The 18,413-nt window shown below is 49.5% G+C and overlaps 1 pseudogene; it reads left to right on the top strand.

Moving 5' to 3' along the window:
- Positions 1-17,999, top strand: part of LOC114697257 — a 28,858-nt pseudogene extending 10,859 nt beyond the window's left edge.
- The last annotated feature ends 414 nt before the right edge of the window (positions 18,000-18,413 follow it).

The raw sequence follows: 18,413 nt of genomic DNA, 5'->3' as shown, positions 1-18,413 counted from the left end.
CAGAGTGCCACATATCTCAGAAGCTGCCAACCCCCCACCTCTTGTCCACATGATAACAAGGAGATCTGTTTTCAGGCTGGTAGTGTGTAGTGGCTCACATCGGTCCTTCTGGAGGCAGGAGCTGGAGGTCTTGAATTCAGGCCAGTGTGTGACGTGTGGTGATACCCTGTCTCACAACCGCAGAAGGCCAAATCCGACCTTGCTAGTCCGGTGCTTGAAGAGTGCCTGGCAGATTGAGGTCTCAATAAATATTTGTTGAGTGCATGAATGTTCTTCTAAATGAAACCTTTTCTTTTCTTTCTTTTTTTAAGAGAGTGTCAGATTCCCTGGGACTGGAGTTACAAATGGTTGTGAGTCACCATGTGGGTGCTGGGAATCAAACTCGGGTCCTCTGGAAGAACAGACAGTGATCTCAACCACTGAGCTATCTCTCCAGGCCCTAAATGAAACATTTTAGTAGCTTTTTGAACTTAATTCTGTTTTTTAAATTTTCAAACATTGAATTAGAGGTGTGCATTGCACACATGGTATGTGTCCCTTTCTAAGGTGCCCATCCTGACTCCTCTATGAGGCTGAGTTTTCAAGTGCTATTTACTTCTCAGTACTTAACATAATTGCAGCATATTTTAAAAATGATTTGTTCTAGTTTTAATGATGTGTGCGTGCATGTGTGTGTGTGTTGTGTGAGTCCATGAGTGTATGCATGCATGTGTGTGTGCATGTGTGTACCTGGACATAGGTACCCGAGGAAAACTGAAGAGCTTCAGATCCTCTGGAGCTGGAGTTGCAGGTGCTTGCGAGCCTCCCAGCGTGGGTGCTGGGGATCTGGGTCCTCTGTGGGATCAGTGCTCTCTCTCGGTTGCTGAGACAGCCCCACAGTGCATTTGTCACTTTTGTGATTATGTTCCAGTGCCTGTCTTCCCTGCTAGACCGTAGCCCCTGTGAAGACAGACACCACGCCTGTCTTCTGGGCCCTCACTGTGTATGACGGTGTCTGGAAGTCATAGTTTCCCAGTAATACTCATTACGAAAGGAACAGAGGGCTGTTTGGCTGGATTTCCATTCATTCAGCCAACCTCTCTTAGCACCGGCTGGATGCTGGCCCCTGGCACAAAAGGAAGGTGGGAAATCCAGACATGCACACGTTCAGAAAGCCACACACACTAGAGGAGCTGGTGTACAGACAAACATAACTAGCAGTGGCCGGAAGTGGAGAGTAGGTGTGAAGATGAGGCTGGGGAGGCAAGTGTGTGGTTTTCTGTGCTGGTTTCTTTTTGTAGTAAACTGAGAGTGAGCCTGCTGTGAGTAGACGAGTCCTAGCCTTCAGAGCTGGTGTGTGTGCGTGTGCAGTACGTGTGTACGTGTGCGCGCGCGTGCGTGCATGCGTGCGTGCGTGCGTGCGTGCGTGCGTGCGCGCGCGTGTGTGTGTGTGTGTGTGTGTGTGTGTGTGTGTGTGTGTAAGCCTATCAGAGAGAAGAAGCTAGGAAACACTCCCTCCCACCCACAGCTGCTGGAGAGAGCAGTGAGTGCGTGATGTGGAGGTGGCCCTTTTACTAGAAAGCTCCATTGGGATGTCATTCTTCAGTAGACCGGAGTGAGCCCGTAGAAACATCCTTCATTAACCATGCGTGAAATTCCAAAAGGAAGAGGGGAGGAGGGTCAAGGGACAGTCTCTTTTTTATTCTCTGGTTCATCTCACCTTGAAATTCTTCCCTTGTTCACTGATGGGTAGCTTTCCATCCCAGGGAAGAGCATGTGTAAGTAAATACCACCTACCTGGCCTCCAGAACGCCATTGCCCCCTGTGGTCCCCACACAGCCCTCTGAAGTAGGCAGATAGGAGTGCCTGGGCCCTGGGTAGCAAGCAGCAGCTGGTCTACCTTACACAGCACACACCGGGAAGGGATCAGGCGGCACTCATCCAGTTCACTGCCTCTCTGGAAACCTGGGAGACACTGGAAGGAAACCTCAGTTACAAAAGGTATTTAACAGACAACAGCAGACATGAGTAACTAAAGCATGATCAAATCCATTCCTTCCCTGGCTCGCGGTGCATGCAGGTGCATGCATACTCAGGCCCTGAGAGGCCGAGACAGGAGCATGACGAGTGTAAGCATGGCGTGGCAACAAAAGAGGAAAACAGCACCCACCCACAAACAAACTTCTTTATTTCTCAGTTTAAAGCAAGCTAGAAGGGTAGGCACCGGCACCTGCTGGTAACCCACCACTTAGAAGCTGGAAGCTGGAGGATCAGGAGTTCAAGGTCATCTTCTGCGAATAGTGAGTTTGAGACCAGCCTGGACTATATAAAATCCTGCATCAAAACAGGAAAGAAAGGGAGGAGGGGAGTCAGAGATAGACAATTAGGGTTGATGTTACATTGCATGAATATAACAGAACCAGACTTTTTGATCTTACTCTGCTGTGTATAGTTTCCATGATAAATTACCTCATGGCCTATGGTGGCTGCTTTTGTACCAGTCATTATGTCTGCATCCCAGGCAATATAAAGGGCACTCTGCTTTTAAAAGAAAATCTCCTGGATAGCTCTAATACAGCTGACTACATCTCATTTGTCAGAGCTGCTTGGTCCATAAGCGGTCAGCTCCGTATGGCTCTTTAAGGCTTAGAATATGGTTGATCAACATTGAGACATGCTTCAGGTGTGAAATAATACACTAGAGTACAAAGACTGTGTGGGAGTAAAAGAATACAATAACATTCAATAGCTTACAATAGGTTAAATAAGGTATAAAAGTATACTAGGCTATTATAGCGTAAATAAAATATATCAATAAAGTTAATTGCTTCTTTTTACTTTTTTGTTGTTGGTTTTGTTTGGTTTTGATTTTTTTATTTTGATTTTTGAGACAGGGTTTCTCTGTTTAGCCTTGCTGTCCTGGAACTCACTTTATAGACCAGGTTGGCCTCGAACTCACAGAGATCTGCCTGCCTCTGCCTCCTGAGTACTGGATTAAAGGCGTGTGCCACCACTGCCTGCCTGTCTTTTTTTTTTTTTTTTACTTAATTTTAAGTTATGTGTGTCTGCATGTGTGTAGTGCACTTGTGTGCAGGTGTCCACTGGGGCTAAAGAGGGCTCCAGAGGCCTTGGAACTGGAGTGATAGGCAGCTGGAGTAGAAGTGCTCTTAACAGCTGAGCCGTCTCCTCAGCTCTGTTCCTTCTTGTTTTGAGACAAGATCTTGATGCGTAGACAAGGCTAACTGTGAACTCCTGATCCCATCTTCATGTTTCAAGTGATAGGACAGCAAGTGTGCACTAGCACGTCTGGCCTTCCTTCCTTCCTTCTTTCCTTCTTTCCTTCTTTCCTTCCTTCCTCCCTCACTCCCTCCCTCCCTTCCTTCCTTTCACAGTAACTCATGTAGCACAAGCTAGCTTTATATTTACTATGTAACTAAGGATGACTTTGAACTCCTGATATTCTTGCTTATATACTATTACAACTGGCTAAAATAAAAAAACAAAAACCTTTTCTTTGTTTTTTGCAGTCCTGGGAATTGGACCCCATGCCTTGTGCATGCTAGGCAAGCGTTCTACCACTGAGCTATGGCCCCCTCCTTTTTATTTATTTATTTATTTTAAAATGTGTACAGGTGTTTTGCTTGCATATCTATCACATGCATGCAATGCCTGGGAGGCCAGAAGAGGGTGCCAGGTCCCCTGTAACTGGAGTTACAGGTGGTTGCAAGTCACCGTGTGGTGTGCGTGCCGGGAGTCAAACCTGAGTCCTCCAGAAGTTCAGCCAGTGCTCTTAGCTGCTGAGCCAGCTCTCCAGCCACCCCAGTGCCCCCTTTTAACTTAAAAAACATGACTACTTGAAATTTTAAAATTGCTTTGATTTTGTGTGTGTGTTTATTTATTTATCATCATAAATGGTATTTGTGGAAGGCAAAAATAACTTTGTGAAGTAAGTTTTCTCCTTCCACCTATTATGTGCATCCTGGGGATCAAATTCAGGTTGCTAGGCCGCTGAGGCAAGAACCTTTATCTAATAAGCCATTTTGCCAGCCCTTGTGTGTGGGTTTTTTGTTGTTGTTGTTTTTGGGTTTTGTTTGTTTGTTTGTTTTGAGACAGAGTTTCTATGTGAAACAGCCCTAGCTGTCCTGAACTCGATTCGTAGACCAGGCCGGCCTCAAAACTTACAGAATTCTGCCTGCCTCTGCCTCCCAAGTGCTGGCATTAAAGGCGTGCGCCACCATCACCTGACCCCTTGTGTGGTTTTAAAATATATTTATGCTGAGCATTTTGGCACATACTTTTAATACTAGCACTCAGGAGACAGAAATAGGCAGATCTTGGTGAGTTCAAGGCCAGCCTGGTCTACATACATAGAGAGTTCCAGGCAAGCCTGGCTACTCAGTGAGGCCCTGCTTAGTGGGTTAAAGTACTAGCTGTATAAGCATGGCTTGAGTGATCCCCAAGCCCAGGTAAAGTCTGGCTGTGGTCACACACACCTGTAATCCCAGTTCAGGAGTGGATGAGACAGGAGGGTCCTTAGAACTCTCTGGCCAGCTCGTCTCAGAATTGATAAATTCTAGGTTCAGTGAGAAACCCTGTCTGAAAATACTACTACTACTATACTACTACTAATAATAATAATAATGAGAAAAAAGTAGAAAGTGATTGACAAAGACACCTGACAACATGGCCTCCACTTGCAGACACACACATGTGTACACACACGTTAACACACAGGAACATGTACACACAGATACGTTAGTGTAGTCAGAATGTAGCTGGGGTTGGGGTAGGCTGATTCAGTGGAGTGGAAAGGCATCTCTGATTGAAGACTGACTTGCAAAACACACCATGGAGGACCCCATAGCCCCGGGATGAGGGCTGCACTGTCTGGGGAAGGCACTTGGAGGAGGACCACCCATGACAACCTACCTAGCCGGGCTTCTGAGGTGGCCCACTAGCAGAGTGTGGGTGAACTGGGCCGTGTTTTTGATGTCTTCTCCCTGTGACTCTCCAGGGCAGTATACTCAGCCTTCAGCATGGAGCTGGCCTCGCGTGGCTTTGTGGTGGCTGTGGTGGAGCACAGGTGAGAAAGACCCCCGGTGAACTGCAGTTGGATACCTGTGGAGAGCCAGGGCATGGGCCAGTCCCCATGGACGTGTTGTTCTCTGTTAGTTTGTGGTGCCGAGGCATCAGACACACAGGCAAGCATTCTGTCACTGAGCTACATGTATTATTTCCCATAACATGCAAAGCAGTTATGATACCCATTTAAAGAGTAGAACACTGGGCTGGAGAGATGGCTCAGTGGTTAAGAGCACTGGCTGCTCTTCCAGAGGTCCTGAGTTCAATTCCCAGCATCCACATGGTGACTCACAACATCTGTAATGGGATCTGACGCCCTCTTCTGTTGTGTAGACAGGACACTGTGTACATAATAAATAAATAAATCTTTTAAAAAAAAAGTAGAACACCAAGGTTCAAAGGTGTTCAATAGCTGGCCAAAGTGACCTAGCTTACTCTGGGCTCAAACTCAGGCCTGTCCCCAGTTTTTTTCTGCCCTCTTCGAATAACCCTGGTCTCCTTACCTGCCAGCCAGGCAGAGAGCCCGTGTATCATGCGTTGGGAGGGAGGTGTGAGGAAAGGAGAAAATAAGCTCACCGTTGTCTTCTGGCTTTCTCTCTGAATGCATGTGTGGTTCAGGGACCAGTCAGCTTCGAACCACCTACTTCTGCAAGCAGACCCCACAAGAGAAGCCAGCCCACTGAATCACTGGAGGAGGAATGGATCCCTTTCCGTCAAATCAAGGAAGGGAGAAGGAATTCCACGTTAGGAATCCTCAGGTAGGCTTGTGCCCGTTGGCATAGTCATGATACCATGATCAGAATGGCAAGGTTCATGCCCACTGACGTAGTTGATCCAAAGATGGGAGGAGAAAGACACCGACCCAAATCATCACAGCCAAGATTTAAAGCAAGGCCATTAATTAAAGCAAGCCATTAATTAAAGCAAGCCGTTAACTAAAACAAGCTATTAATTAAAGCAAGCCATTAACTAAAGCAAGCTTTTTCATTCCTGTACACGGGCTGCCTCCCCTCAGGCAGGGTTCAAGAGACTAAATGCCTTGGATGTGAGGAAGACAAGGCTTTTGTAGCTCATGGGTAGGGGGTTTCTAATTTCTCAGTTTCAAGATAGTTGGGGTAACAGGAGCAGAACATAGGCATAAGAAGTTAGTCCCTTCTGAAACAAAGACTTGGTTCAAGGTGGGCATACCAAGGTAGTCATAGTCATACAAGGTGTCACAGGTGGCCATTTAACCTTCTGAAGCAAAGACAAGGTTGCAGAATGGTTATAAATAACTTTTGGAACAAAGACACGATGGCCGTTTCCTGGATCAGGCAGTACAGAACCATTTGCAGTGAAGGTCACAGGTGTGTCATAGCCCAGTCCTTGAGAAACAGATTTAATCACAAACAGGAATCAGTCCAGTCTGTCTTTACTATAAGATGGCTTTTAAGCCTAAGATGGAGGCAGGCTGGTTCTGCAGCATATCGTGGTTCTAGTCATCTTTCCTCTCTCCAGCAAAATATCTGAAATAATCACCTTACAGGAGAGCAGCGTTTTCCGTCCTTAGTTCTGGATATGCAGCCAAGGCCAGGTGGACCTATTGCTTTGGGCCTCCGGTGAGGGTCCCATATGGCAGGGAAGGCAGGGTAGGGTAGTGGTATCCTGCCACCCCTTTTCAGGGCAGGTCTTCAATGACTTAAAGACCTCCCCCTGGGCCCCAGCTTCTAAAGACTCCACCTTCCGATAGCATCCCCACAGGGACCAGGCCATTGACATGGAACTTCAGTCAACCACAAGCAACTTTTAGCCATCTTTCTCTCTCATGGTGGGTCTGAGCTCACCACATCCGTGGGAATGAGTAAGGTATGAGTCACTGGGCTCTTGAGGTTGACAGAGACCCCGCTTAGGTGGCCGGGGAGCTGATTGGCTCCGAGTGAGACCTCTGGGAACTTGCTCTCAGAGGGGACAGGTGCATCCCTGTCTCTGTGTGACTCCTGTCTGCAGGCTAGCTTTCTTTCTGAGAGGCTGCCAGCTCTGACTGCTGATAGTTTAGCCATTCAGCAGAGCACTGGGCTCTGGGTGTTGTTCCCCGGTCCTCCATCCCAGAGCCAAGCTCAGGTTTGAAGATTCCTATAAAGGATTCCTAGCCTGCAGAGAAAGAGGCAAAAAGGAAAAATCCCCACCAAAAACTCCATTGTGTGGTTGTGTTGGGGGTACGCCGGAGTAGGGGCAGTCCTTAAAGGCCGGGTCAAATGGGAGAAGGGATGGCAGACAAAAAGCACCAGGCTGCTGTAGATGGGTTTGAGAATACGAACCCTGGCAGCCCCCTCTGTTGGCAAATGATCTCATGAACATCGTCTGACATGGCCGTTCTGATGGCCCTGCGGGTGGGCAAGAGGACACTGAACTCCTGGGTCCGCTCTCGATGCTGTCGGACATGCCTGTGTGAGCTGCCAGGGTTTGCTGAGATGCAGCGGCAGACTCCCACTCCTGCTGGGTTCTGTGGGGACCGAGTTCCTCGCTGTGTGGTTGTGGGATGCTCCAGAAGACCGGCTGTGTTTCAGGTGCACCAGCGAGCGAGAGAGTGTGTGCGGGTGCTGCGGTCCCCTGCAGGACGCCTCGGCTGGGAAGACTGTCCTCAATGTCTTTCCTGGTGGATTGGACATGATGACCCTGAAGGTATGGCAGCAGTTGGGATGACCCAGAGCTACACATTCCTCACAGTCTTGCTGGCTCGTACAGCCACCAGGAGCACCGAGTGACTTCAGGCTGCCATAATGGATCCAGGGTCTCAGACCTGTCAGCTCTGGGCTCTTAAATCCCTTCTGTAGGTTCAGTTTCCCTCTGCGTGTGTAGCCTTCATTCTTACCAGATGCCCAGCAAAAAAGGTAGTTGCTAGAAACCCAGGCCTGTGCCTGAACAGCCCCGGAATCCATACATTAGGCCAACAGAGGGCATGGACAGGGGAAGTACCTGAGAGCTTTTATAGATGTCCTTGGAAGTTAGACTTTTAAATAAATATATATATATTTATTATTTTTAGTTAGGTGTTAGTGTGTGTATCTGTATGTGGATGTGTACACGTAAGTATGGTGCCTGCAGAGGCCAGATGTATGGATCCCCTGGAGCTGGAGTCACAGGCAGTTGTGAGAAGCCTGACTTGGGTGCTGGGAATCGAATCCAGGTCTTCTGCAGACAGCCGCGTGCTCTGAACCAAACTTCCAGATTTGGAAGTTAGACTTTGGCTCATGCTGTTAGCTAGGACTGTCACGTGGGACTGCAATGACAGGTCTAGCTGTGTGTCTGGGGCAGTTTAGTGAGCAGCCAGCTGTCTGTTTCCCAAGTGATGTCAAGAGTAGCCATTGGGAAAGGACAGAGCACCCTGTCTGTACTAATACTGCTCCGCAGAGACACTCTCGGAGCAGCGCCTGTGGGGAGAGGGATGAGAGCAGCGCCTGTGGGGAGAGGGATGCGAGCACACTCCTGTTTGCTTGTCTGTTCGGCGGCAGCTCTGCCAGGACACTGGAGAAACCGTCACCGGTTGGGAGCAGGAAGCAGGCAGCTGGTGGGAAGGAAACTGGGTGGGAGACCTCTCTACAAACCTGATTTGGGAGGCTTATGAATAGTCACTTACGTTTTAAAACCTAAAGCGCCCATCCCCTGGGTGCTTCTCTCAGCCAAGAGGGAGAATGGATGCCCCACCCTGGGCTAGACATTGAGGAGAGCAGGGCCTTCTGAACAGAGTGTGGCACACGAAGCCTGGGGAGATTTCCCTAGCCCCTCAGCGGGCATGGCGGTGCCTTTTTATAGAACCCTACCCCAAAGGCTTCTGGGAACAACCCGAAATAGACACGCGTGGAGCTGGCAGGGCACACCAACCCTCCCTGGGCTGTGGATGAAAATCAGGACAGACGCACAGAGGAAGTAGGGCCTGACTTGCTTTCTGCACAAGCAATCCTCACTCCAGAGCAAAACGGAGCCAGCGATGGAGCAGCGATGGAGCTGCGCTCCCCTCTGTGTGCTCTGCGGTGACCTCGAGGGCCTTGTGAGGCAGGAACTGGGGGCCAGTGGTTCCCTAACGCTATGACCCTTGAATCCAGTTCCTCGTGTTGTGGTGACCCCCAGCCATAAAATGATTTCATTGCTACTTCATAACTGTGGTTTTGCTGTTGTTATGAATCGTAGATATTTTTGGAGACGGAAGTTTGTCAGAATGGTCCCAACCCACAGCTTGAGAACCGCTGCGGTAGAGGATGAAGGGCTGCTTCTCAGCATGCTTTTAGATGAGCTGGTGGGGGCCTGGCGACTTCTGTCTGTTTGGGTACCCACAGACATTGGAATGCCTCCCCCCAGCAGATAGCAGTATCAGCAGGAGGATTCCAAAAGTTAAGATGAACCAGTGTGGTGGCGGCGCACGCCTTTAATCCCAGCACTTGGAGGCAGAGGAGAGGGATCTCTGTGAGTTCGAGGCCAGCCTGGTCCACAGAGTGAGTTATACAGGCTAGTGAGAAATACATAGTGAGACCCTGTCTCAATTAAATACAAAACGTCCAGATGAAAAGCACAGAATCTGAAGGTTGTTCATGTCAAAGACCAGCTAGCTCTCCAGGCGACAGAAAGTCTCTTCTTCTCTTTGCTGTGCTGGGTATTAAACCCTCAGGCTCTTTTGTGCCAGAAAATGCTCTCTGCCAATGAGCCACGCCCCAAAGATTCATTTTTTTATTGTGGCAGTGTCTCACTGTATAGCCAGGCTGGGCCTGAACTTGCATCATTCTGTCTCAGAATTAAGCTAGGATCACAGCGGTGTGCCAGCCTGCTCCGGCCAGAGGCCCAAATGGTGCAGTTTTGGCTGGCATCATACCCGTACTTCACTCTCTTACAGTTGCTTCTCTGTGAGTGTCTGCTCGGCTGAGTTCTCTGTCTTCCTCAGGACAGCATCGACAGGAGCCGCGTGGCTGTGATGGGACACTCGTTTGGAGAGCTACAGCTGTTCTTGCTCTGGCCCAGGAAGTCCAGTTTCGGTGAGTACCGGTGATGCTTTTGTCATCAAGCTTCACACACCATTCATTCATTCACTCACTAACTCATTCATCATTCATTCGCTCACTAACTCATTCATTCATTCAGCAGAAATGTGTTATATAAGGGTCATGTTCTGGTCACTGTTTGCTGTGCTGGGGATTCAGTGATCAGCAAAACAAGGTCTGACTTTAAAACAGGCCAAGAGACGTAATGTACATGCCCGTATCTCTGTGCTCTGGAGGCTGAGGCAGGAGGATCACAGAGTTCAAGGCAAGACTAAACTAGACCCTGTTCTTAAAAAATAAAATAAAATGAGAACACCATTAAAGGATTTTAAGCAGTGCACAATCAATCTTAGATTTTAAAAAGCTTCCTGGCTGCTGTATGATGTAGCAGACAAGCTTGAAGGCTAGGTGGATGCAGTGCGAGTCAGAGCAGAAACTGAGAGAGGAAGAGTTTGCATGAGGGAGGTAGAGGATGGGGAGCAGGCCTGGAGTCAGATGCACTGAGTGGTCCAGCCTTAGTGACGTACAGGAGCAGGGAAAGGGAAGCGGAGGCTTTCCGGTTGTACCTGTCATTACAGTGACGGTGACCATCCCCTGCTGAAACGGAGAAGATGGAGTGGGTGTGCCTCTGGCTCATTGGTGCCACAGTTTTGCCTTTGGTACCAGGGAAGTTAGTAGGGTTCTCTGCCATGCGGGCTCTGGGCTCATGTAGCAGCTGTGCATCAGAGCTCTGAGCTGTGGTTCTGATACCTTCAAAGTCTCTCGCTCTCCCCTGCTGTCCTGGGAGCTCCTGGGATGTATGGCCTTTCTCATTGATCTCTGCATCCAGAAGGCTAAGGCCGCCGCAGCCACTCAGTGAATATTGGATAAACTCTGTGATCAAATGAATGAGGTAACATTCTGCAGAACTGGAGTGCATCACCTGAGGGTAGATCCAGAGAAGGACATCTGACCCTTGCTCTGAGGGAGTATAAATTCTAAAAGGGACTCCTGTGTAAGATCAGAGTAGGAGGGTTGGGTCCTAGTACCCAGTTCCTGCTTCCTGAGTCCGCAGCCCATTGGAGGGAAGAGTCCCATTCGATCCCCCTCCACCCTAAGTTGCCTGAGTTCCTTAGTGGCAGCTCCAGATGTTTGCTTTATCCCAGGTGTGCTGTGGCCCTGGATGCTGGATGTTCCCTCTGGAACATGACTTTTACCCCAAGGCCCGGGGTCCTGTGTTCTTCATCAATGCTGAGAAATTCCAGACGGTGGAGAGCGTCAACCTGATGAAGAAGATATGTGCCCAGCATGAACAGTCCAGGATTGTGACTGTCCTGTAAGTATGCCCCAAAGCACAACCCCAGTGTCCTGTTCATCGTTTAGCCAGCTGGGACTCCCTTCATTTCTTCTTAGGTTATCCAGAACTTTCTATATATGCACAGAACATCTGAATATTGCCAGAATCCCTGCGTCATAATTCCTGTAGGGTTTCATAGGTCTCTCTTCTCTGCTTAGCCCCACCACAGAGGTTCCTTTAACAGTTTATGCAGCTGCACGGTAGGAATTTACTTAGTAATTTCTTGGAAAATGGGTGTGTTGGATCTGAGTGGATTCCAGACCTCCCTGGCCTTCTATGGAATTTTACTGTGTTTTGAAGATTATTACTGGAGTAGGCTTTGACAGTTTTGAGGAGGGGGTTAATAGAATTTTCGTGGATATCCAGTTCACGGAGGTTACCTAACATAGGTCTTCTTCTAAAAGTCACTCCTGCAAGTTGATGCGTGCTTGTAATCCTAGCACGCTTGTAATCCCAGCACGTAGGAAGCTGAGGCAGGGGATGGGAAGTTCAAGGCCAACCTGGGTATCAACATGAGACCCAGACCAAGCCCACTCAGATGCTGGCCAGATAAACCACATTCTCTTCACCTCTCACTGCTCTGCGGTCACTGGACTTTCGGTGGGAGCTGTTTCCCCAGAGCGGCAGGCTTTCACATCTTAAAACTGCTGGCCATGCGGGAGGCCTGTGGAACTCAGGCAGGCCTGAAACCTGCCTGAGCTGCTCCTGCCCAGGCAAGCCTCGCACACCTATGCACACAGTGCCTACTTCAGAAAGACCCAGCTGGTCACACGTATGTACCTTGGCAGTCCTCTAGGCAGCTGAGCATATGCCATGCCAAGCCCCCCAAGCGGTGGCTGCGGGTGGTGGCTTCGGTGGCTTCCTCCCTGCCCATCCCGGCCCAGTCCCTCTTTCATTTTGACTTCACAGTGTGAGGCACAGGACGGCAGGAATGCCTCCCCCGGCCAGTCAGACTCGGTCACTTGTGATCTGCAGGGAAGGGAGAGGGCACACAAAGGGGACTCTTAACTACTGGCAATATAATTTTTTAAAAATTTTTATAGCTGGATGTGGGTGGCACACACCTTTAATCTCAGCACTCAGGAGGCAGAGGCCATGGATATTCATGAGTTCAAGAACCAGCCTAGGCTACATAGTGAGACCCTGTCTCAACCCATCCCTAGTTTTTAGATTTATTAATTTTATTATTTTATGTGTATGAGTGATTTCCTGCATGTGTATGTCTGGTGCCCATGGAGACCAGAAGAGGGTGTTGGATTCTTAGACATGGAGTTACAGACTGTTGTAAGCCACTATGTGGGTGCTGGGAATCAAACCTGGGTCCTTTGCAAGGACAAGTGCTTGTAAGCTCTGAGCCACCTCTCCAACCCCAGTATATTATTTTTTTAAATCTAGGGCTGGGTAACTCAAGAACCCAGTGCATTTTTTATCCTACACATTTTTTTTCATGTGCCTTAAATAATACATTTTTTTAAAAACCAGTTTTGGGCTGGCAAAGTGGCCCAGCAGGTTAAAGGCAACCTGCCGTGAAGTCTGAATGTGGAGTTCTGTCGCCGGAATCCACACAGCAGGAGAAGAGAACTGATTCTCGCAGGTTATCCTCTGGCCTCCATCCATGTGCCATACGCACACACATACTCTCTCACACACAAAGATACACACTCACAGACACACACTTCATGTATACACACACACATAAATGACTAAATCTAATTTTTAAAAATGTGTTTTTCTACATACTAGATAGGTATTTCAGCATTTAGATTTTCCAAACCACATTCATTTGAGTTATGAGTAATTTATCAATGGGAGTCCAGTGAGGATTTCACTTGAGAATTAAATGTGTGTACAGGGCTGAGGAGTAGTTCAGTAGCAGAGTCTCTGCCTAGCATTGTGCAAGGCCCTGGGTCAGTCTTCACTACCACAAATGGATGAATGGGTGAATGGATGAATGGATATATGGATGGATGGAAGGAAGGAAGGATGGGAGGAAGAAGGGTGGATAGATGGATGTATGGAAGGAAGGAAGGGTGGATAGATGAATGGATGGAAGGAAGGAAGGATGGATGGATAGATGAAGGATGGAAGAAGGATGGGTGGATGGAAGGATAGATGGGATGGATGGATGGATGGATGGATGGATGGATGGATGGATGGAAGGAAGGAAGGATAGATGGATGGAAGGAAGGATAGATGGATGGCATGGATATATGGATGGATGGATGGATGGATGGATGGAAGGAAGGATAGATGGATGGAAGGAAGGATAGATGGATGGATGGATGGAAGGAAGGATGGATGGATAGATAGAAGGAAGAATGGATGGATGGATGGATATATGGATGCATGACAACCAAAGGGCTTAATCTACAACCCATTTTCCCGTGCCCCTCTGCTGTGATTATTTAACTAAAAGCAGGTGTTCCCTGTCCCCGTTGACTATATGCACAGTTCTGGCAGTGAGGTTAAGTGTTTCATGGGCCTTGGGGTCACTGGATAAAAGCTGTGGGGTAACAGGAACAGCAGGTGATGGGAACCTTACCTCCCTCTCCAGCCACCCTCTACAAATTCACCCTCCTGTCAGGGACCAGCCCCGACCTGTTGAAGTGTTCTTGAATGGAGAGTGAGGAACTGAGAAATATTAGGAAGAAATATAGACGTAGACGAAGAAAAAGACAGAGACACGGAATAGTTCGGGAGGGCTCTGGGTCCATACCCAGTCGCCCGAGTTTATTCATGGTGGACTTTTTATACATCAGCAAGGGAGGGGCAAAAGACCTCCCCCTTTCAAGGATGAGGTATTAAAGTACCAAGTGTAGACCCTTCAGAACACCTGGTAACCATGCCTTTGGCCAAATCATCCTATTATGCAGCCTTGCTGGGCAAAGCAAGCTCAGACTGTCTGACCTTGAGTAACGCCTTACTAGGGAGCCTCCGTGGGCCCCCTCCCCCTCCTTCCCAGTATTGTCAGGCATGGTGATCTAAATGTTGAGCCAGATGCAGCCAGATACACCTTGCTTCAAATCCTAGCTCTGTCCAGTGTCACCTCTCTCCTCCTCAGACTCTGTCACATGACAAAGTACTTCCCCGACAAGGTTGCTGGGAGAGTTACACACCACACACACACACACACACACACACACACACACACACACACACACACACACACACACGGGCAGCACCTTGTACACCCGTGTGCCTTACCTCCACCCTCCCACCGGCTCTTTCTCTTTCTCTCTAGCGGAGCTGTTCATCGGAGTCAAACTGACTTTGCTTTCGTGACTGGCAACCTGATTGCTAAATTCTTTTCCAATCACTCCCGTGGACCTTGGACCCTTATGAAGGTCAGGAGATTATGGTGCGGGCCATACTGGCGTTCCTGCAGAAGCACCTTGGTAAGGAGACAGCTGGGGCTTGGGAGCACACGTGGGGTCCCCTGGTCCCCTGCAGCACCCTGTTCTGTCCTGACATGACAAGGACCCAGGAGATCCATGGCAAACGGAAGCCTGACTGAGGAGCAGCACAGGAAATCATTTACTGAAGGTCTGCCCTTCTAGGCCCTGACTTCCTAGAGAATGGCCTTGGCCTGGTCACCTCGCCTTTCTGAGCCCTGGCTTCCTCACGGTGACAGCTCATGTGCCTCTCTTTACCCCACCACCTTGATCCCCAAAATTACCATCACTTGTGCATTGTGGGGTCTTTATGATAATAATTGGGCAAAATTTATGGAAGTTTTTTTTTAAGAAACCAAACATGGAAGGATTATGACCAATATCATAAGTCACAGACCAGCTAAATGACTGAGTCTTCTGAGGTCCCTGGTGTTCTCTCTACCCAGTGTCTTCTCTGATGCACAAGCAAGCTGGCTTTTCCACTGGGAATTTGGATGCTTGAAGTGATTGTCTAGGGGCTGGCGAGATGGCTCTGTGGGTAAATGGTGCTGTGGAATAAGCCTGATGACCTGAGTTCAATCCCTGGAACCCACATAAAGGTGGAAGGAGAGACTCCACAGAGTTGTCTTCTGACTGCACACACTCACTGTGGCATGTGCACACGCACGTGTGCACACACACACACACACACACACACACACACACACAGTTGCTCTGGTTGTCCCAAGAGCTGACCAGAGAAGGCTCAGATACAGATAGCATGTGACGGCTCTTTAGATATTTGTGGTCACCTCTAATGTCCTCTGTTCATTAAGCTAATGGCCATGGGACCTGCAGTAGTTCCCTGTTCAATTCCCCCATGCAATCTATTATGGCCTTCCTTTGGGTGCAGTTTGTCAGGGCCTTTATTAAAAAGAGGTGCCCTGACTGAAACACACTGCACTAGACATGGTCTGGCCAGCACCTGGCCCAGCAAGACTCTCCCTCTGTGCTCTGGACATGGGTCTTCCCCTGGATAGCCGGGATACAGTCATGTTTCCCACAGTGTATGCAACCCATTCGGTTTGGATTGTGCTTGTGTTTAAAATATGCCGGCTCTATTAAGAACACATTGCTACTTTGAGCCAGATTTGTAATTTTGTTTGTATTTGCTCATTTCACCTTGCAAATTATGAGCAGAGAACTACTCCAACCGGAGTTACTTGCAGGGGCTCACAGAGCCACGCCTTTTCTCCTGGACCCACCTCCCAAGACTTGCGTGGTTCCTGCTCCCTGGTCCTCAGCCCACACCTCCTGTTTCCCCGGCTCATGTCATTATAGGAGCCCAAGATTAAAGATGACAGGGCCTGCTAGGAGTGAGGACGACCCACACCTTGATCCCAGCACTCAGGAGGCAGAGGCAGGCGGATCTCGGTGAATTTGAGGCCAGCCTGGGCCTACAGAGTGAGTTACAGGTCACTAGGACTACATAGTAAGACTCTGTCTCAAAGAAAAAGTTGAAGGTGACAGGGGAGTCCACAGTGTTGTGACGAGCTCCCTTTAGTAGCAGAGACAGTCACAGGAGAGGCCAGGAGGAGGCGGAAGGCTGGAGCCCTTGACTGGAGGAAGGTTGCTGGGATTTAGTCCGCTTATGTCAAGGGCACTGATGTCACCAGTGCTTGTCATACTCAGTACTCTAGATTCATTTTCTTTCGTGTTTGATTCTGGAGATGGCCCTGTCCAGTAGTTTTGTTGTTTTTTAAATTTATTAGCTTCATTTTTTCAGATGAATATATAAATACATATACATATATATATACATATACATTTAGCTTAGGAAATGTCAGTCATCTGTAATTTGTTCAAGGTTATCCGGTTCTGGTGGCCATGCCGGCGTCCAGCCGGACTGTCTAGCCCCCAGCCCGTGCCCCTTCGTTGGTGTGCGCGATGTATGTCATGACATACAACGGTGTCTTTGACCGCAGGCACACAGTGGCTGCCTAGGAGGACCCAGGGGATAGAGCTGACCGGAGGGAAGGGAGAACACAGCCAGGAAGCGGCTGCCTAGACGAGGCGGCTCTGGCTTTGGTCTCGACTGATGAAGAGGGGCCGTGGGAGGGAAGGGCCAGGGGTCTTCTAAGACAGAAGGCCTGGTAGCGTGGGTAGTTCCCACACATGCCGAGCTCAGGACAGGGAGCTGCTGAAGGGGGAGGTGGAGAATGGCCGAAGTCAGAAGCAGCAGCCATAGGTTTGCTGAAGCGGTTGGGATCTGCCTCCTCAGTCTGGGAGGAGCCTGCGGTAGGTCCTAGGCAGGAGGATGGCCTGGTTGGACAGGCTTGCAGTCTGGCTACATGTAGAGGATGCGTGAGGCGGAGAGTTGAGAACCAAGAGTGTGGCTAGCATGGAGGCTCCGGTGGTAACCCAGGTGAGGAGAGAGAAAGCAGAGTCTGAGTGAAGATGCTGTGTCGTCACCAACCAGCTTCACAGAGAAAGGAAGTCAGCCAAACTAAAATGGGCCAGAGCAGATATATCAGCAGCCCTCTCCGCTCCTCAGGCCGCCAGAGCACAGCGATGCTGCCTTCCTAACAACTCCTTCCTTCCTGATAACGGCCCACACCCCCTCTTCCTCCTCTGCCCCTCCCCTGTGCTCCCAGAAGATGACACACCTCGTCTTCCTCCCCACACCTCCAGCACCTCTTCCCTCGGTCTTTCTCTTGCTCAGTGACTGCCTCCCACTTGGCTCAAATGGAAGCCACCATGCTTCCACAGCCTCTCCAGGCCTGCCTGGGTGGACCAGCTGCCCTGACTCCTGGGTCTCCCTCCTGGGCTGCCTGGGAGGCTGTCACACCCAGTCCCTTTGGTGCCCCAGGTGCCCCTCTGTCTAGGATCCCCCCCCCCAAGCGGCCCTGGCTCCACAGGGGTGCACCTAACCCTCCCTCCTGTTTGTACCATTCAGACCTGAAGGAGGACTTCGATCAATGGAGCAGCTTCCTCGAGGGCATCGGGCCGGCGCTCGTCCGAGGGGCCCCACACCATCTGTCCAGTCTGTAGACACAACCGGCCACGCGTAGGTCGCTTGAGCTGCGTGTCCACGTGGGAGCTGCCCAGGGGTACTTGTAACCAATGGCGGGATCCTTTTTCTCAGATTGAGGGTATGTAATCAGAGTGCTGATTGGGCAGCTGGGCCCTTTGCTCTTGGAATCATTGATCTTAAACACACCTCAGAGCAGAATGCGGATCACTGGCTGATTGGGAAGCTGAATTGGTTTTAGTCTCTCTCTTTTTTTTTTTTAAGTCAAGGACTCCTATCCAGACTGGCTTTGAACTTCCTGTGTGAGGAAGATCTTTCTTCTGAGTGACAGACATTGCCACTGTGCCTGGTCTTTGTTCAGTGCTGGGGATCAGGCCTGACTTGAGTTAATCACTACGAAGTGCTTAGGTGCTAAGGACCTGTCCCTGATGACAGGGGTCCCCACCTCTGTCCAGGTCCTGTTAGCTTTAAATAAGAACGGTGTCTGCCTGCTCGGGCACTTCCATGTCCCAGCCGTGGAGTTATCATGTGGAATCCGTAGCAATAGGTGCCATTGTGGCTGCAGTCCTACACTCCACACCCCCACTGCTGCCACACACACCCCC

The sequence above is a fragment of the Peromyscus leucopus genome, unplaced genomic scaffold (assembly GCF_004664715.2).
Source record: "Peromyscus leucopus breed LL Stock unplaced genomic scaffold, UCI_PerLeu_2.1 scaffold_336, whole genome shotgun sequence".
NCBI classification, from domain to species: domain Eukaryota; kingdom Metazoa; phylum Chordata; class Mammalia; order Rodentia; family Cricetidae; genus Peromyscus; species Peromyscus leucopus.
Note: the sequence above shows the minus strand (reverse complement) of the source record. Positions and strands in the feature narration are given on the sequence as shown.